At 41.5% G+C, this 20,388-nt stretch overlaps 1 pseudogene across 1 annotated transcript in view; it reads left to right on the top strand.

Annotated features, from left to right (window-relative positions):
- The window catches only part of LOC146830795 (uncharacterized), a 70,663-nt pseudogene extending 57,198 nt beyond the window's left edge, over positions 1-13,465 (top strand). The window contains exons 2-4 of the transcript XR_014961483.1: positions 8,112-8,187; positions 9,022-9,075; positions 9,617-13,465. The product of XR_014961483.1 is annotated as an uncharacterized LOC146830795 (transcript). The remainder of the gene's footprint in view (positions 1-8,111; positions 8,188-9,021; positions 9,076-9,616) is intronic.
- The last annotated feature ends 6,923 nt before the right edge of the window (positions 13,466-20,388 follow it).

Raw genomic sequence — 20,388 nt, 5'->3', positions numbered from 1 at the left:
TTACAACGAGCGCAGTGACACCGACGGAGCAACGTAGCTGCCTAAACAACAAGAGCCTACGAACTGATTCATTCTCAGTGAGTATCGAATCACGCAAGAGACTAGAGACTATCGTCTTACGATCCCGACCAACCAAGAAAGCGAATATTGTGTAAACCTGTGATGCTTGACTTCAACTGCGGAAACTAGATAAAGATATATTATTTTTGATATAACTCACCTGTGTGGTCCAAGTTTGTGGTGTACGGAGGGGGGATCATTGTGGTGTCTATGTGCAAATACCTTACACATTGCCTTGGGGATAAGCCTGTCTGCTCGAGCCAAGCTACCTAGAGGGTGAGCAGGGGTTATCTACCGTGTGTGTCCCTGTACCCTGACTAGAAGCAAGGGTCCCTATTTGGTCTAAGGTGTATACCTCTGCCAACTAGAGACCCCCAGATCTAACAGCCGGGGTAAGGATAGAATCGATTCGTGAAAGGCTATTATGCGCCCCGAGTAAAAGGTAAAATTTCTATCATTCGGATGGTGAATCCTCCATACATCTGCTAACCCGAACGCCTCCAGGAAATGCGGGAGCACTGCTTTCGACTGGCCTATGTTCCTGGTTGGGTGACGATCTAGACTACCAGATAATACAGATTTAAAGTCCCCCCCACCACTGATTTCCCAGTGGGAAATGTCAACATCCCTAAGTGCCATTTCTTGTAGTACGGGCGGTAGGTACACTGACGTAATGTTATGCACTTCACCTTCGCAGATCCCAGACACTGCTGCATATCTCCCCAAACAGTCTGTGTATATATGCTCAATCGACATGGGAAAGGTCCTTTTTTTCAGTATACCCACTCCCCTCGAGCCCTTGGTAAACCCTGAGTGTGCCACTAGTTGGTACACCCACCTAGCCAGGGCTTTGCACATATTACCCACTAGATAGGTGTCCTGGAGCAGCACTATCTCTGGCGCATGTCTTTTGATAAACTGTAGTACTACTCCTCTCTTCAATTTGTCTCGTAACCCATTTACATTCCATGACAGCAGCTGGAATTTCTTTTCATCTGTGGTTCCCATGTGTCTTTTCACTACTCTCCACCCAATAGATCATAGCTACCTGTATCCCACATCCCCTGAACGACCCGCAGAGGAAAACTAGGGGTGGAGCTTCTCTCTGCCCAATCGAACCCCCATGCCTAACTGTGTCTAACCTTATCTCTTTGGTGCCCTTTACCTTTTTATGTGAATCTGCGACAAACAAACATAACAATAACACGTATTCCCCCATAACCCTCTCCCTGCTCCCCTGAACTCTGGGCATCAACCTGCCCACTTCCCCAACCATGCAGAGTGCCAGTTGCCCTACACAAACTAACTAAAGTAAAGTTGAGGGGGGACCCCCACGCCGGATCCCCCAGCTCTGACCCCTTCATACAATTTCCCCCCGTTCACTCATGCAGCTAAACCAGGACAAGTTTAATCACTTATCGCTCTTAATGAGACTCAGTTCTATGGCGACTCCATTTCTCAGCCGTAGACACCTTCTCCCTCGATCTCAGTGGCTGTTGCGTCTTGCCCTCCACCTTGATGTGAGAGTTTGGTTGTTCCATAATGGCCTTTCCCTTTTTTAGAATTTTGGTCTTTCGCAGGTCTCCACCCCTCCAATCAGTCTGCTGCCCATTCTGGTGTATCAAAAAACCATGGCTTCCCATCTGCTTTAACTCTGAGATTCGGTAGCAATAGCATGGAGTATTTCTCTCGCAGCTGCCTCTTGATCTCTAAAAAGGTCCTCCTTTGCCTCTGAACTGCTATCGTAAAGTCAGGATAAAAAGCAATTTCACTGTTCTCGTACCTGATCAGCGGCTCCGTGCGAGTAGTTTGTGGTATATTGTCTCGGTCCCTAAAGTTCAATAGTCTAGCCAACATGGGCCTAGGAGGGGCACCCGGCTTGGGTCTACCTCCAGGGACCCTATTTGCTCTTTCAACAGCAAAGAAGGTAGACAGTGCTCTCGTCTTGAGAGATAGTCGCTAATGAGTGACTCTACGAAGAGATCAGCTGTTTGTCGCTCCGCTTTCTCCGGGATCCCAAGTATCCATACATTATTTCTTCAGGACCACCCTTCATAGTCGTCCAGGAGACTCTCCATTTTTTGGCTGGTGGCCTGTAAATCTTTTATTTCTTGTTGCATCTTTCTGGTGTCGCCAATAAGTTCCGCTGCAACCACCTCCATGTTCCTCACTTTTTCACCGATATTTTGCATATCCACCCTTATCAGCGTCACTTCTGTTGTTATCGCGTCCATTCTCGTTTCCAACGACGAACGTATTCCCATTATGGCCTCCATGATATCTTTTAAAGACGGGTCTTCGCTCTCTGGTCACCGTGCTATTTCACTTCCATTACCGGCAGCATCTGGCTCAGTTCGTTTCTGCATGGTGAATGTGTCCAGCTTTACCTGGAGGGCTCCTCTTGCACCTTTACCCCCCAATTTGTGACCTCCCGGCTGGAGACCTATTTGGCTTGGGTAGATCTTAAACCCTCCTTGTCTATTGTACTTGTCTCGGCGCCTTATTTGCGCTTGGTATATCGTCCGGGAGTCCACTATATTCTGGCACGTTGTCGCCCTTCAGGTTTTACACTCCCGTACAGGGGTCTTGCTTCCAGTTGAATGTACTATAGAGCTGTATTTGCCGGAAGTTATGCACTCTACTATCCTGGTCCCTACTGGACTTTAGATGTATCCTGTGCCCGCTGTCTCTTTCCCCGGTGTCAATTCCCGCTTTTCCTTTCTTGCTATTGCATAAGGGGTGAAGTGGGGACCCTCCTATACCTCTGCCTTTCTCTGCACAAGAGAGCACCACTGCCGTGCAGGTAGGTGGATCAGGTGTCTTGGCTCTCACCCTTTCAGGTTTATTATACTTCAGGCTGATCAGCTCCGCAATTTCAATCCTATTTTTGTGCTGTATTCAGCTGCCTCTCCCGGTGCCTCACCCACACGGCACCATTTTGGCTCTCTAGAACCTTTACTTTCTATATGTACGCCAGGCCGTTACTCTATCTTTTCACACTTTCAATGAGGAGTTTTTCATATTTAGTCCCCAACATTCATGATCTCGCCGCGGGGTGGGAAATTATCACAGCAGACTCTGTACTCTCACCTCGTCCCAGTGGCCGGCTGATCCTCCCTCACAGCGGATCCCGGGCAGAGTGTGCCTGTGCGCTTTTCCGTGTCTCTGGCCGCCTTACTCTCGTCAATAGTCGGGTGTGTACTCCGGTCCGTCGGCACTTCGCTTTTCTGGTATTCAAATGCTGTTTCAGGCCGCACAAACTGCGAGGCTCGCTGATCTTTCTCAGCCTCACCTTGACTTCCGGCCAGCCACGCCCATTAATTGAGGCCGGTGCTTCAATCGCAAGCTGGGCCTCCCTCCGTGTTACCCTCTTCCTGCATCTGCGTTCCTCACCATTTCCCTGCTGTCTCCGCTAAGTCTCGGCGCGATGTACCTTCGCCTCGTTTGCACCTGGTTTCCAGATGTTTAAGCGGATTAATTAGGGTCAGAAGCCCAGGAAATCACGGAGCCTCACAAGAGTGCGGCCATCGCTCTCAGCGCCAAAGCCACGCCCCTTGGTCTTCTTTTTCATCCTCTTCTTTCTCCCCCCAGGGTGGTAGGGCAATGCACCTTTCGTCATTTCACACCAGCTGCCCCTGGTGTCTCCCTTGCATGTATGTAGCCCCTAAATGTGTGTGATGCTGCATAATGTTAGTGATACTTTGCATTCTCTCCTCTCACTGCATACGCACTCACGCTGATTTTTTTGTCACTCCTTGCATTGAAATTCTTTGTAACCAGATGACCCTAGTAGAAAAGAATATATTCTCTTTGACACCACTTGATACGTAATATCCCATATGTGACCTAAAAAAAATCCCCAAACTGACTCTGCATAATTTACTATATTGTAATACTTACTTGATGTGTTGCTCATTTTGTTCATCCTTCAGACCATATGAAACATGTTCACCTCCCCCCACCCTCTTAACCACACAGTTCTACGGATATAGCCAGCTAATACATGCTCACCTGTAAAGAGAACTTACAGGCAGAATAGGACCTTTACTGTTGATGGAACACTGAACACTTCCTGGTAGTCACTCCATTGGCTGCAGTCCCATCAGTGCTTGGGCTGCACAGAAACAATGCACTCTGGTACATTTCTTGACCATCACTTGTTGGAATGCCAGAAGCTCCCAGGTTTCTGATCCCACATGACTGCCATAGAGTGCTCAAATTTACCCCATCACCCTTCATATCCATTGCCCCTTTTATGAAGGGGACCCGAACACGCAGCTCTCACATAAATGAGATCACTCTTTAAACAAGCTTCTCTCCATCAAAAAAATGTTTCATCTCCATTTCAATAGGTTTAAACAGGTTCATCTGTAAGAGGTGAGCAAACCACATTTGAACAACATCCCCGTATCCATCAAGACGGCCCCAAAGCTGCTCCAATTTATGAAAGAGTTGATGACGCACCGCTTTAAAGAACCCTACATTACAAGTGCATTGACCGTCCACAAACCAGCTACCCCTCCTATCACTCGTTAACTATATCTCTTTCTTTGACCATGTGCAGCACTTCGTTTTGGCTAGCTTTGTGCTATAGAAATACAATATACATAGATACATCCATTATTATTGGCATGACTGCTGTGTCCTGTTATAGCTTCCCTGTCCTCTTATATACCTGCCCAGCCCTGTGCTGGAAAGCCGTGCTTGCCTCCATTCACTGTTGCAAGCCATGGAATGGGTGACCACACATCGTACAAGGCATTGCTTCACTCCTTGCCCTTCCAGGCCAATTGTCACTAATTGCTCATCGTCATCCAGTTACTGTCCTTTTCACTTGCTCACAAGCTAGTTTTTATCACACAAAAGGGACCTATAACGATGTTGTTTGACAAGCCTCTGACCTTAGGTCGCAGGCTTTCTGACCGAGATCCTCAGTTTCAATTCTGACCGCCTAGTTACAATATAGGCGGTCAAAATTGAAAGCGGACGGTCTTTCCGGCTGGAGTGCGATGGGCTCAAGGAGCCCATCGGCCACTCAGAGGCCGGCCCGGAATCCCAATGGACGGCATTTCTGCCGTTGGAATTACGATGCTCGTTTTCCGGCAAGCTTTCCATGCCGGACTTTCCAACATGGAAAGGCTGTCGGAAAGTGAGTTTGGGGGCTCCTAGCAGGTCCCCCTTGTCTTTGTGGCCCCTTGTTCATCCCTGCAACGTGCCACGCGGTGCTGGGATGAACACAATCTTCCACTTCACTATGGGTGCTTGTGCTACGGCTCTTTTACAGAGGTCGGTCGGTCCTGATTCCGAGATTATGTTGGTCAGAGGCAACTCTGACCGACATCATAATCGGGCCAAGTGTGTCTGTGGGTCCTACCATCCAGAGTGTTCTTCATCAGATTTGCTGACTTCAACATCGCCCACCAGCCATTTGACAGGTTATAGGTGACGTGTCCCCTGCTGCCTCCATCCCATCTTCAGTGCCCTTTGGGGTGGGTTGCCTACCTTCCACTCCTGGTTCACCTTAAAGACAGATTGGATTTGCATTTATGCCTTGTTGCTGTCATTGCTCAGCATTCGTTTGCATGCTACATCAGCTAAACTTGAATTGCTGCTGCTCAGAGAGCACAGTCTCTGCAAATCTAAGAATGGCCGAATGATTTATTGAGGTTGGGCACAATTATATATAGGGCTCCCGGTTTTATGGTATTTCTTTTTTAACATTTCCGTCTGTATTTATCCATTTTTTTTGTGGTCATTTCATCTGTATTTATCCACATTTATTTGTGTAGCAAGAAAAAAAAGACGCTGAAGCTAGTATTTCTCCACAGTTATTTAAATTGACATGCACACATGCACTAGGTTGTTTAGCTGTTTTTTTTTAATTGGAGCCTATGCTAAGTGCACTTTACATATTGGGAGCGACCCTGCCTTCCTTTGAGAGTGCAGGCGAGTTCCTTCCTACCCTGATGAGGCATGCCGCCCACCCACCCCAGATCGTTTCATACCTACTGGCGCAAAAGCATGTTCTCCTGCCTGGTGGCTGATCAGTGAGGGGAGGCCCTCCCCATCACTACCCAGAGAAGTGAAACCTCTCTAGCGCCTAGGGCCTATGGAGACAAGATCAAGCGTTAGTATAAGGCCAAACAAGATCCGGAGATCATATGCAACAACCTACTATTACCACAAAGAAGCATGCAAAACGTTTTCCCTGCTGTGTATTACAAGTATGGAACACGCTTCTGGGTAATTTAGGATGTGTTACTGAACTCATAGGTTTTAGGAAACCCGCATAGGTTATGTCATTTTAGGAGTTCTATCCCTGAACTCTGTTGCCATTGTTTTTGTCTTAAACGTTATGTAAGGTCCACAAATGGGGGCGGTAATGCCGTTCTCTCTTCTACAGGCCGCAGTGTCTCCTTGCACAGGTGCACTCCGTGAGAGAGGGCCTCGTGGCGTGGAGGCCAGGGCACTGCTTCGGTCCTTGGTAGAGTAATATCAGCACGCAGCCAGTGTGCAAGTCAGTCAGGGCTGTGTGCAAGTCTCCAAGCTGCAACCACGCCGCTCACACCCTCCCACCCCCATTACCCCACGGCGTAGGCACCAATCTCTCTACACACCAGTGCCTCCGCCTGAAAAAGCCTTCCCAACTACATTTTAAAAAAGCTACAAAAAAATAGAGTACTGTTAATTTTAAATATATTTCTGCACCCGATGTGGGCCTAGCTCTTGGCACACAAAGTTAGGCCTCTGTTCTCAATGATGCAATTGAAGTGCATCTCTCCACCCTACTACGGTAGGAAAATCACATTACTCCCTGTCACTTGTGGCAACATGTTCTCAATTCGGCTATTGGGTTCATAAGGCACTGTAAAATAGGTCATGGGACCATCCCTCCACCTTCAACAAGCCACTATATTTTAAAAAGATGTCCTTAATGCGCTCCTCTTTGATCAGTTCAGTGCCAGCTAATAGTTGTTGAAGGCATGTCCGCCTCCTGTGCCCTGCCACATGAACCTCCTTCCCCCTCCCACACAACAAAAAACAAAAGGTTGCTGGGCCTGCAGCCGATGTCCTTGGGTGTCTTCACACCTCTTAATGGGCATCGGATGCTTGCACTGCTTCAACAATGTATACCTTGCGTGACTCAGATTTTATAGAGGAGCACCGAGGCGGCAGGAGCATTTGTTTTGTATTTTCCGTTTCTCTATATAAATACAGAAAAACCCCAAAAAGGTTTCCTGACTGTATTTATATGTAAAAATCCGTTTAAACTGAAAACCGGGAGCCTTAATTTCTATATGAGGACTTTAACATGTTGTATGTCAACCAGATTGTTTTAATTGCATAGTTTTATGGGCGGTAAATAGAAAGATGGAGTTTATAAAGAAGTGGTCTGGGCTGTCAGGGTCTGCTCTCTGAGTCTCTGGTTGTGCTGTATGCTGACTCAGACCTTGTTTAGTCTGTGGGTGCACTGTATGTTCACTGAGACCTTGTGAAGCCTATGTGGTGCTGTCTGTTCACTCAGACCTTTTTCATCCTGTGCGTGCGCTTTGTGTTCACTCAGACCTTGTTCAGGCTGTGGGTGCGTTGTATGTACACTCGGGCCTTGTTCAGCCTGTTGGTATGCTGTATGTTCACAGATCTTTTTCAGCGTGTGGGTGGTCTGTATGTTGACTCAAACCTTGTTCAGTCTGTGTGTGCGCTGTCTCTTTACTCAGTCCTTGTTCAGCCTGTGGGTGTGCTGTATGTTCACTCAGATCTTGTTTCAGCAAGGGATCCTGGTTCTTTTTGTGTTCTTGTAGCGCAAAGTTTAGAGTTGGAGGAAGATATATGGTGTGGGTTTGGTCAAAGATAATAGCAGGATAAAAAGGTTTTTCTGAAAAAAGTCTATTTTTTAATAGACCCTAGAAGCTTTACAATGGTTTTGTCGAGAACAAGTGTTGATTTTGTTTTGTATCTTTAGGATGGTTTTTTGGAAGATGAGATGTAGTGTGATTCATGTTTGATGCAAATAAGCTCTTGGTTGAAGCTTCTCCTTACTTCCTTTCAAGGTATTCGGGGACAGACCAGGTGGTGCGGCTGCCACCCTCGGAGGAACAAAAACGTAAATAAACTAACAAACCTCAGGTAAGGTTTCCTATAACCGTGAGTTCCATTTCCCTCTTTTTTGTCTGTAGTCTTTCTCTCTGTTTTTAGATCTCCTTAATTCCGGAATTTGACTCCCTCTCCAGATTATTCTCTAGCCATTTAGCTTGTGATAATGATAAAAAATTAAATAAAATAAAACAAATATGTGACTTTTGCATAGTCCTCTTCCTTTTTTGTTTTATGCTAGCTGCTTTGAGCATGTTTCTTTACAAAAGTTAGTATACTCCAGGGTCAGGCTAATTATCTCCATTCTCATAAGTTGTGCAATGCTTTCTTTTTTCTGTCTCTCACTCCAGGGATCTTAGAATAGTAAGGGTTCTCTGGCAAAGCGAGTCACTGCGCAGGGTGTTGTAGCAGTGTCTGACCTCCCTATGTTCCTGCAAACTTACCCTTTAATTTTTGTGTGCGTACTCTGACAGGCACCAGATGGAGTCACATTCCTCAGGAATGTGAATGTGGTGGGGTCCTAGTGCATGTCCGGTCCCCTTCCTGGGTCAGGAGGCTATGAATTTTTGCCTTCCGTGTTGCACAGCAATTCCTTGACTATGGGCACATTCATCTCCTCTTCTACCCCACATGATACTCTCCTCCCTCGGACTGTAACTTGTGCCTTCTTGCTCTCTGGATCTGAATTCTGCCTCATCACAACCTCCCTTCCTGTCCTTTTCTGTCTTGGCTGCCACTTCAGGGGCTGTGCTGGATCCCTGTGGTGGGAGTAGAAGATAGTTTTATTTTCCTCTCTCCTCTGTTTGTTTTGTGTTTGTCGCTATTTAATTTCCTTTACTGTTGTGATGTTTTTTTCCCCTTTTCCAGGTGTTGCAGTGCCTGGGTCCTGTTAGAGGAGTGTGACGAGTTCTAGGTCACCAAGTAAGTCCTTAGCTTCCCCATATTTTGAAATGGCGAATTACACTGAGCTAATTAGACACAGCCTCAGCAGACAGTGGCATTTAAAGCAGTGATTACAACAAGGCCAAATCCTTTGTTCAATAACATGTTCCTTAGTGGATCCCTGAAATAAGGAATAGATTAATCTTCTAAGTGGGCAGGGAAGTAAACAGTATCTAATCATTCATTAAAGGTGTTAAAAAATATCTTACTGTGGTGCGAGTCATTGTCAAAGAAAGAGTAAATTGTTGGTGTTGGATGCTTGTGAAAATCTGTTTTGGAATGTATGTGTAGGCTGTGTGTTTTTCTTCTTTATTCATTAATTTTGCTCTCACAACCTTGAGTTCGAGTGGTTCCAAGGTCCCTATCTACACAGCGGGCATGAGCTGTTTCACCTCTGTCAGAAATGCAACGCAAACAGATTTCTTACCTCATTTCTGTAAATGCTTTCTTTCTGCAAAGAAAACGGTCATAAATATTATTTCTTTGTGTTAATTTACAATCTCTAACACTATTTTTACAGGTTACTTAAACATGAACCAAAAAGGAATGTACTTCAGTGCAACAAGATGAAAAGGATTATTTTGAAGAAAGTTAACATTTTCTACATTCTAGAGCTCTAAAAATAAACTGATTCTTTGCACCAGGAATGTTGAGGAACGTGAAGTGGAAGAAACTGCTGAATGTCAAAGTGATCTCTCAAATTTCTTATGTTCATTATAAGTTGTCATGTCCCTAAAGTAAAATGACCAGAAGCAGTTAACACATTTATCATTTTGAGGTATGTAAGAACTAAGAAAATTGGCAACAAGTTCAGGCAGTGCACTTGAGAGCAAACTAATCAGTATTGTAAATTTGATCGATGGTATATGAAGAATGCGTTGGAGACCCAAATACCTCCCTAGCAAAACAGTATCTGTACACATGATGTGACAGAATTGTCAGGACAACCAATTGCCTCAGCTTTCGTCTTCGTCTCCTGTGATTCAAGAGGAGAGAAAACTTTGTTGAAAAGAAGTAATTGTGAAAATTATTTTCCTGTTGCCACTACATCAAAATCTCTGGATTATCATTTTTAATATAGAAAGATTTCCTCCACCAACTCTGACTCTTCAGTTGATCCGAGCTGTTTCAAAGTGTCACGACCCACGAATGTACCTGCTGTGGCTTTCGCCACACAGCAAGAAACGCTTGCACTGAGTTAAGAGGTTTTAATGGGCCCAGTGTTACTCTATTGATAATTCATAAATTCAGTGTGGCATGTCCTAATCCACGATCATTACTTCTTTGAACTAATTTATGTAACATGCGAGCACTAAACCCCTAAGAACTTATCAGTGTTTTTAAAACTCCTAAATCAAATTTGATAAACTGGAGTCACAAAATGAGTCTAATTCTGCTTGAGAAAATTCACCTAGGTATAACGAGGACAAAATGGCTCCATGAGCAGCATCCTAATGAAAGCAGGGGCTCCTCTGTGGAAGGTAATTAGACAGGCTGCCTTTTATGGTGGGAAAAATGAACTCCTGATAAAAGCTATCATTAGCTAAATACAAATGTTTTGCAGACTATATGCAGTGTATTTTAGAAGTTAATGCTGAGTGTAACAAAAAAAGTGCAGACTCTGGAATCAGATTCAGTCTTAACATGGCATGTATCCAGGAACATACCCAACGTGCAGATACATACATCTGGAATAGGAACAATGAATTTGAGAACAGCTTTAGTCATCAATCCCCTCTCACTAAACACGAGAAATCTCACACTGGACAAAAACCTTATCAGTGCCCTGAATGCCAGAAAGGTTTCAATCACAAATCCTCTTTCATTCATCATGTGAGAATCCACACTGGGTGCAAACCTTATCAGTGCTCTGAATGCTTGAAAAGCTTCAGTCAAAAAACTAATCTTACTCAACATGAGAGAACTCATACTGGAGAAAAACCTTATCAGTGCTCTGAGTGCCAGAAAAGCTTCAGTCGGAAATCTGCTCTCACTTTACATGAGAGAACCCATACTGGGCACAAACCATATCAGTGTTCTGAATGCTGGAAAAGCTTCAGTCAGAAAATTACTCTTACTCTACATGAGACAACTCACACTGGACAAAAACCGTATCAGTGCCCTGAATGCCAGAAAGGTTTCACTCGCAAATCCTATCTCATTCAACATGTGAGACTCCACACTGGGCACAAACCTTATAAGTGCTCTGAGTGCCAAAAAAGCTTCAGTGTGAAATCTGGTCTCATTCGACATGAGAGAACCCATACTGGAGACACACCATATCAGTGCTCTGAATGCTTGAAAAGCTTCAGTGAGAAAAAGACTCTTACTCAACATGAGAGAGCTCACACTGGACAAAAACCATATCAGTGCTCTGAATGCCAAAAGAGCTACAGTCAGAAATCTAGTCTCATTCTCCATGAGAGAACTCACACTGGTCAAAAACCTTATCAGTGCTCTGAATGCTTGAAAAGCTTCAGTGAGAAAGCAAGTTTAATTCAACATGAGAGAATCCATACTGGTCAAAAACCATATCAGTGCTCTGAGTGCCAGAAAAGCTTTAGTGCAAAATCGGTTCTCACCAAACATGAGAGAACACATACTGGATACAAACCATATGAGTGCTCTGAATGCTGGAAAAGCTTCAGTCAGAAATCTGCTCTCACTCAACATGAGAGAACTCACACTGGACAAAAACCGTATCAGTGCTCTGAATGCCAAAAAAGCTTCAGTCAGAAATCTGGTCTCAATCAACACGAGAGAACTCACACTGGACAAAAACCTTATCAGTGCTCTGAATGCTGGAAATGCTTCAGTCAAAAATCTGGTCTAGCTCAACATGAGAGATATCACACTGGACAAAAACCGTATCAGTGCTCTGAATGCCAAAAAATCTTCAGTCGGAAATCTGGTCTCACTGAACATGAAAGAACACACACTAGACAAAAACTTTATCAGTTCTATGAATGCTAGAAACGCTTCAGTCAGAAAATCACTCTGACTAGACATGAGAGAACTCACACTGGGTAAAGACCTTGTCAGTTCTCTGAATGCTGGAAAAGCTTAAGTCAAAAAATTATTCTCAATAGACTAGAGATAACTCACATTGGACAAAATCGTTATCAATGCGATGAATTCCAGAAAAGATGCAAATGCAACCTATCTACATGAGAGAGACAGTGTGGGAGACTAAAGGTTCTCACTGTCAACCCTATGGAGTAGGTTTCGGCTTTGCAAAACCTTCAATTGAAGGAGCCACAAAGATCGTACGCCTTATGTGATTGTCTCAATAACTGTTTTGTGAAAAAAGCACACACTGAGAGATAAACATGCTTCAATTAGTCTAATTCCTTAGTAATTATTTGTGGCTTCAGTCCATTAATTGTGTTTTACTCCATGTGTGGCAATGAGCAATGGCTCTGACCCACAAGGTCCCATCAATCCTGAATTTTGAGGCCACACCCCTATGTTCAGAAATGCAAGTAACCTCAAACTGTTTCCAGCCTTAATAAGCGTCACCAGGGAGTCTCTTTGTTGTACGTCTCTATTGGCTCAACGTCTGTTCATATCTGTGACACTTATGGTGTATCATTTAGAAAAACTAAAGGTGATGGAAGGACTAATAGTTCATTTCTGCAACGTTCTACTACATCATTCTCTGGTCTTTGTGATACTACAGATAGGACCAACCATACATACGTAAACCATTCTTGGCACCACCTCAAGAAGTCCTAAACACTTCTGTTCCGAGGAGACACAGCCTAGTATTACAAATATTCACTTTTTTGGCTTCTTTCCATTTCCTTATTGCTGCAAATGGAACCTGCTTCCCATCTGCTGAGGTTCACGAGCTTTAGAATCAGATCAGATACATCCAGAAGAGTGTAACAAATAATCTGGTCTTTTCATAAACTACAATAGGGCAACTAAAGGACTGCAAAATGCTATTCACAAACTTACTTATGGACATTCCACCTCTCCTATTGTTTTCTGTGCGTAGATCTCTGCTGCGACTGCGAAGTCTCTGCACTCTTAAGTAAATGCAGGAGGGACAAAGGGGAGAGCCTGGAAAGTGGGAAATACTTTTGACTAATAAGAAGCAGTTCGGGAAGGATGAAGGAGGAATTTCAGAAGGGACATGCACTCACTCAAAAAAGTTTAAGCCCATTGCAACTCACAAATGAAACTTCTAAAGTAACGTTACTGTAGGCAAAAAGCAGACAAAAAGGACCCAAAAAGAGTTGATGTCCAGCACTACACATCTCCATCCACTGGTACTGCCGCACCGCCTAAGAGAAAAGAATGGAGGTAGGGACTACGAATAAAACCCCATAGCAAATAAAGTTTTTCAATCTAAACTTAAGAAAAATAGTTTACATTTTATATATTCGAAATAATTCGGTTTTAAAATTAAAATACGTTATTGAGGTTTAACTGTGTAATATTTCTAGTCATATTTTTCACATTTAATACATTTTTGTACTTCTCCCTATTCTTTACCATAGAGAAATCTCTGCCACCAGGAAATGTTTAGGGAAAATGTAAAAAGTTAAATAAATTTAGAAAATATAGTTTTGTTAAGTAGTAATATAAATTTAATTTTATATAGTGTTCTACATGCAAACAAAATAAAGAATGTGACAGCACTATTAGCGTATTTTTAAGTAAATATTTACTTAAAGTACATTAAATAAAAATGAATTTTTTGAAGAATTTTTTATAAAACACCTAAAGTAAAATGTTTGTGCTTACTTACCATGTATATGAGCTCAAATTTTAAAAACCATTATGTATAGAATTAATTGAAATTGAAATTATTAAGAACAAATTAGTCACATTATTTTTAAATCAAAGATTATTAATATTTTACCATACAACAATTATTTAAAAATTGACGTTGTGTTTTAATATTCTATTGAATGTATATGTATTTTAAAAATGCTAAATAAATTACTATAATTTAAGATGATTTTCTACAGGGTTCTGTTTTAAGCCCCTGCCTCCCTTCAGATGCTTTTGAATAACTTTACACTCGTAAAATGGTGAATAGCCAAAAATATCAAATTTACTCAAAAATGTAAAGTAATTTTGCATGTATAGTTTACTCATAGGTGTAAATTATCATTGCAAATAGCCTTCAAGGTCTCCAACTCGACAGAAGTGGTAAATCTGAAGTGGATGCTGGTACTCGGACTGCTATTGGAGCAAATTGGAACATCCTGCTCAAACACCAGACCACTTGTCTGAGGTATTTGTCTGACTGAGGAGAGGCAACAAATCACTTGAAGTATTATTTCTGTTCTTGAAATATCATTGGGCCTCACGAGAGACTCCAGTCACAACTATTTGATATTACAGTGCTATGATCATAAAATTCCTCCATGTCCTTAACCCTATTATAAGTATTTACTTTTTTATTTTCCCTTCAGCTTTTTCTTGATTTTGTTGTGTTTACCATTGCATAGGTGCCATAGTTACTTTGCTGGTTACTGGTTCTGAGGTGCTCTTATCCTTTGTGAGTATTTTTATACGATGAACAGTTTTTACCCTCGCTTTATGGTTACAATATAAGCACCAAGAGCCCAAAACCTGAGACATCTGTACCTGGATCTGCCTTTTTTGGTATTCTACCTTTCCTCTTGGAAAACTAAGATATGGGTCAAATCGCTGATCGACCTTTGAACCTGCTGTGATATACCTTGACACGTACAAGTTTCATGTTCAAACCATCAGCCTGAACTCCAGTATGCTGCAGGTTCACACACCACGTTCTTTGCTTTGCTTCAGATCATCAACCTCAAATCATCTCCATAACTTGGAAGCTTTGAAGACTTCATAGCTGTTTTAACTGTTTGAAATTTCACGCATTTTGATGGCCATAGATTCAGGTTCAACTTGATGACCCAACTCTACTTTGTTGGCATTTTGCACTTCAAGACACTTCTGTGCAGCTCGTCACCTTCTGAGACTGATTTAGCCCTAAACCTTGCATCCAATTCGACTCTTAATCATCACCGGAGACTAGACTAACCAGTGCCACCTCAAGCATGGCTAACTAGGACAACTACTATTTTGTGTGCGCTTTCAACATTGATTCAGTGAATCTTCTTTTTTTTAAAGTGCATTTACCTTTTTATTTTGGTTTTGAGTACATGACTAACAGTATCATTTATTTCTGTTGGGACAGTTGTTTTTGCAAATAATCCTTAAATCACATACTTCCTTTTGATTTTTATTAAATATTCTTGTTTTTCGCCCCGCCGCTGACGCCTGATTCGGCAGTGGCCCAGTCTCCCTAGTCTGCTTGTTCCCTTGGTCCTGGGTATCGGTTTTGCTTTGTTTTTGTTTTGGCCCGTCCCCCCCCCCTATTCCTGTGGATCGGTAGGGTCCTCCCCAGGGGAGCTCATAATGCTGCTTTGACTTTCGCTGCCTTGTGGATTTGTTTATCGTTTCTCATAAAAATGGAACCGCCAGTTGGGGGCTTCGGATGGTGTGGCCGCCAACGCTTCCTTCGATTTCTGGGACCTTTATCACTTGTCGCTTGTGTTTCAATAATTGTGTCTATGCTCCCACTGTTTGCTAGCGGCCGGCCGGAAGGTTGTAGGCCCATCCTTGTATATCTTTCGTATTCTGTAATAAAGGTTTCAAAAAAATAATAAAATATTCTTGTTTTTCTAAACTTGGTTTGAACATTGAAGTTTTTTGTCTCTTTTGTACTACACTGTATTGACATTTTTGACTTCCATTGTTTGACTTCCAGCGTGCCTTATGCCTTAGTGCTCAACCCAAATTACCAAAAGGGCACTTTATTGGAAGACACAGTTACTTTTACTGACCAAAGTCGGGGAAAAGCAAAGAAGGTTGATTCTAGGAAGCAGACCACCTAGCAGAAAAGCTTATGGTCTTGGGCGGATTCTGCACTGACTGTAGTTGAAAAAAGTAAAAACCATGAGGGGAGCTGTTGGTAGCTGTGCCCCTAGAATTTGAGACTGGCACCCTCTCTCAAACAGTTTAAAGAGCTAAAGATGCTACCCTGCAGACATTCAGATCTCACCAACTAAGACTGCCCGCTCCTGTCATATAATACTCACAATGTTATCTGAATCACTTTGCCCTGTGCTGTGTACAAGCATTTTACATAAACAAGTTGTATTGTGCTTTGTGAACAGGCTGTCACCCTGTTTGTATGTAAATAAGCTTCTCTGACCAGACAGCCCAGGCTCTCACCTCTTGTATTGCGAATAATAATGTGAGCACTGTAACGTGATCACAAACAAGGACTAAATTGAGAAATAATAGGCTTCCAAGTCACACAGTTGTGGTTATGTAATTCTTTGTTAGTTTTCAATTTACATTAATTTGCAGCAGTTCTCCAGTTTACTTTTTTCAATATATCACTTTATATCGCTCTTTAATCTCCATCATTTAAACATGTGAGGTTTGGCATATGATATATTTTAGTGTTCCTAGACTGTCAAAATCCTTTGTTCTTAATTTGTCGGCGTGGGTTTTATCATCATGCTAATCTAGGTTGGGCCTTCTCAAAGCAGAAGGCTCTGTAATAGGAATAATAAACCAGACACATATGAAATTGTCAGAGCTGCAAATTGTGACAGAAATTAGGTGAAATGCGCCACTGTAAAGAATAACACATCATGTCCTCTTTCATTATTAGAAACCATCTACTCTCTAAACAAACGTTGACTGACTTTGCCTTGGACCATGTACAAAGCTCTGATACCTTTCAGTGATAGTCCTTGTACATTATTAGTTTATTTGTGATTGAATGTTGTGACCATATACGTTAGACACATGAAAGCAGTCTCTTAAACGTTCTTCCTATTAATCGGTGTGTAGGTTGTAACCAACTATAGCTGTAGCTGAAGAGCCTTTGGTATTTACAGATTGGTATATAGAGTGTTGAAAGAGGACAGAGATAACACCAGACTCCACATGACCTGGTTTGGTAGTCAGCAGGATTATGGTTGACGCCAGGGGTCCGAGAACATTCTGTTAAACATAATAGTAGTTGGACTGAAAATCCATCATACCGCAGATTGCCAGACTCTGGCTTTCTCAGTCACCTAGCCCCTCTCCCTATTTAAAAACTCCTGTGCGTCATCTGTAACCAGGCACCACTATGCTCACATCTTCCACATATGTAAAAGAGTGCTTGGCTCCTATCCTACTCCATGTGTGAAAAGCAAGTATGCGATCTCAAACCAGGAGCCACCAGTCTTATATGTAAATGACCCTGTGTGCCAACTGTAACCCAGCTCACATATACGTATGTACAGAAGCACCAGACTAATGTAACTCCTTGCTATGTAAATTAGCTTGTGTGCCATCTGCAGCTAGCATCACTGGTTTCATGTTTCCTGTCTATATGAACAAGCTTGTATGTCATATGTAACCAGGCACCACTGGGTCATATAGCTTGCTCATGTAAATGAGCACCACACTAATGTGATTCCACCCTATGTAAACAAATATGTGTAATCCGTAATCAGATTCACATATGGACTGAGCACCGGGCTCATATCCCTCTCCCCTATGTAAACTTGTGTACCATCTGTGAGCAGGCAACAACACTCCCATGTGCCCCCTTTCTGTGTAAAACTTGTGTGCTGTTTAACCAGGCACAATTAGGCTCACATCTCCCACACTTGGAATTGAGCACCAGACTCTTATCACTCCTTCCTGGGGGATCACTGACAAAATATCGAGAAGGAGAATATCGACCTACCAAAATATTGCGGAAAAAATATAGAATGCCAAAATATCGAATCCCTATCTACAAACAGGTAAGTACAAAAATATAGAATCCAAAATATCGTTGTAAAAAATATAGTTGGTAAAAATATCGAATTTTTTAAATGTCTTAAAAGTAATGTAAAATTAATGAAATAATACATATAATTAACTAAAACATACTTAAAAATACTTAAATAACTTTAAAATTAATAAATAATTAATGTAAGTAAAGAAAGAAAATGTAATACATATATATTAACATAATTTTATTTAAAAATATTCAATATTTTTTGCGTAGGATAGCGGGCGGGTAAAATTTACTATTACCACTCCAGTAAGTGCAATAGTAGGGAAAGTGTTGGATAGCGGAAGGGTAAAAATTACTATTCCCACTCCAGAGAGTGCAATAATAGGGAAAGCATTGGATAGCGTAGGGGTAAAAATTACTATTCCCACTCCAGAGAGTGCAACAGTAGGGAAAGCGTTGGATAGCGGGAGGGTAAAATTTACTATTCCCACTCCAGTGAGTGAAACAGTAGGGAAAGCGTTGGATAGCGTAGGGGTAAAAATTACAATTCCCACTCCAAAGAGTGCAACAGTAGGGAAAGCATTGGATAGAGTAAGGGTAAAAATTACTATTCCCACTCCAGAGAGTGCAACAGTAGGGAAAGCGTTGGATAGCGTAGGGGTAAAAATTACTATTCCCACTCCAGAGAGTGCAACAGTAGGGAAAGCGTTGGGTAGCGTAGGGGTAAAAATTACTATTCCCACTCCAGAGAGTGCAACAGTAGGGAAAGCGTTGGATAACGTAGGGGTAAAAATTACTATTCCCACTCCAGAGAGTGCAACAATAGGGAAAGCGTTGGATAGCGGGAGGGTCAAATTTACTATTCCCACTCCAGAGAGTGCAACAGTAGGGAAAGCGTTGGATAGCGGGAGGGTAAAATTTACTATTCCCACTCCAGTGAGTGCAACAGTAGGGAAAGCGTTGGATAGCATTGGGGTAAAAATTACTATTCCCACTCCAAATAGTGCAACAGTAGGGAAAGCGTTGGATAGCGTAGGGGTAAAAATTATTATTCCCACTCCAGTGAGTGCAATAGTAGGGAAAGCGTTGGATAGCGTAGGGGTAAAAATTACTATTCCCACTCCAGTGAGTGCAATAGTAGGGACAATAATAATTTAATATTTTATTAAAAATGAATTAATTATTAATACCAAAAAAGTATTAAAATTATTTACCAATCACACAATATTTAATTATTAATTAATTATAAATACAATTTTTTTTAAATTAATTACCTATTAATAATTAATTAACAACCAATTAATTTTCAATACCAACAATTAATAAATAAAAATAATACCTATTAATAATTAATTAATAATAAATTAATTATCAATATACAAAAATTATTTCAATAATTAAATATTTACAATTAAATTACTTCCCACCATATTCCCCTATAAACCCACAACCCGCTACAAATAATAAATTAATACAATTAACATAATTATCAATTAAACAATTAATACAAATTAATTATCAATTAATACAAATTATTTACCAATTAATAAATAATCAACAACCAATTAATTTTCAATACCAATAAATAATTACTTAATAACAATTAAATTACTTCCCACCCTATTCCCCTATAAACCCACAACTCGCTACAGAAGTAAAACGCAAAATTAAATTAAAAATAATTAATAATGCCTAAAAATTATTATTTAATGTACTATAATTAAATTACTTCCCACCCTAATCCCCTATAAACCCACAACCCGCTACGGAATTAAATTACACAAAAATTAAATAACATAAAATTCATTACTTTAAAAATATTCAAACATACATTCCAAAATTAATACATACTTTTAACACATATACTAACACTTAAAACACTATAAAAAAATGCGATATTTTTAACAACTATATTATGACTGTCGATATTACTTACTTCTATATTATGTAAATCGATATTTCTTACCTGATTTTCGATATTCTTCACCACTATATTTTGGAAATTCGATATTCTGTCCATTCTATATTAAAAACTCGATATTCTGTCCAGTCGATATTTTTTTTCCGATATTATGACTGTTTACCCTTCCTGGGATCAACAAGCATGTCTGTAATGTAATGTATTGTAAAGGGCATTTCTGCAGCGCAACTGTTACTTCGAAGAGGGTTGTGGCGCTCTGCACAGACAGTGGAAAACCGATAGGCGCCAAGCAACAGAATCAGCTATTAGAAAAAAGCCATGATTTTAGCTTCTTTCGGAACAGAGGTGTGGATGTGATGCATCTTAATATCAGAGGGAGATTATTCCATAAAGACGGTCACATGAAGGAGAAGGACCTACCCCAGTCCAGGATTTATGAATCCGAGGTATTTTAGCCAAAATGAGATTTGCTGAATACAGACGTCTAGGAGGGGTATTGTAACAGATTCTCGCTCTCAAGTATCCTGGGCCTGTCCCATGCAGTGCTCTATGGATTAACAATATGATCATAAAGGTAATCCTCTTCCTA

The sequence above is a fragment of the Triturus cristatus genome, chromosome 5_1 (genome assembly GCF_964204655.1).
Source record: "Triturus cristatus chromosome 5_1, aTriCri1.1, whole genome shotgun sequence".
In the NCBI taxonomy this organism is placed as follows: Eukaryota; Metazoa; Chordata; class Amphibia; order Caudata; family Salamandridae; genus Triturus; species Triturus cristatus.
Note: the sequence above shows the minus strand (reverse complement) of the source record. Positions and strands in the feature narration are given on the sequence as shown.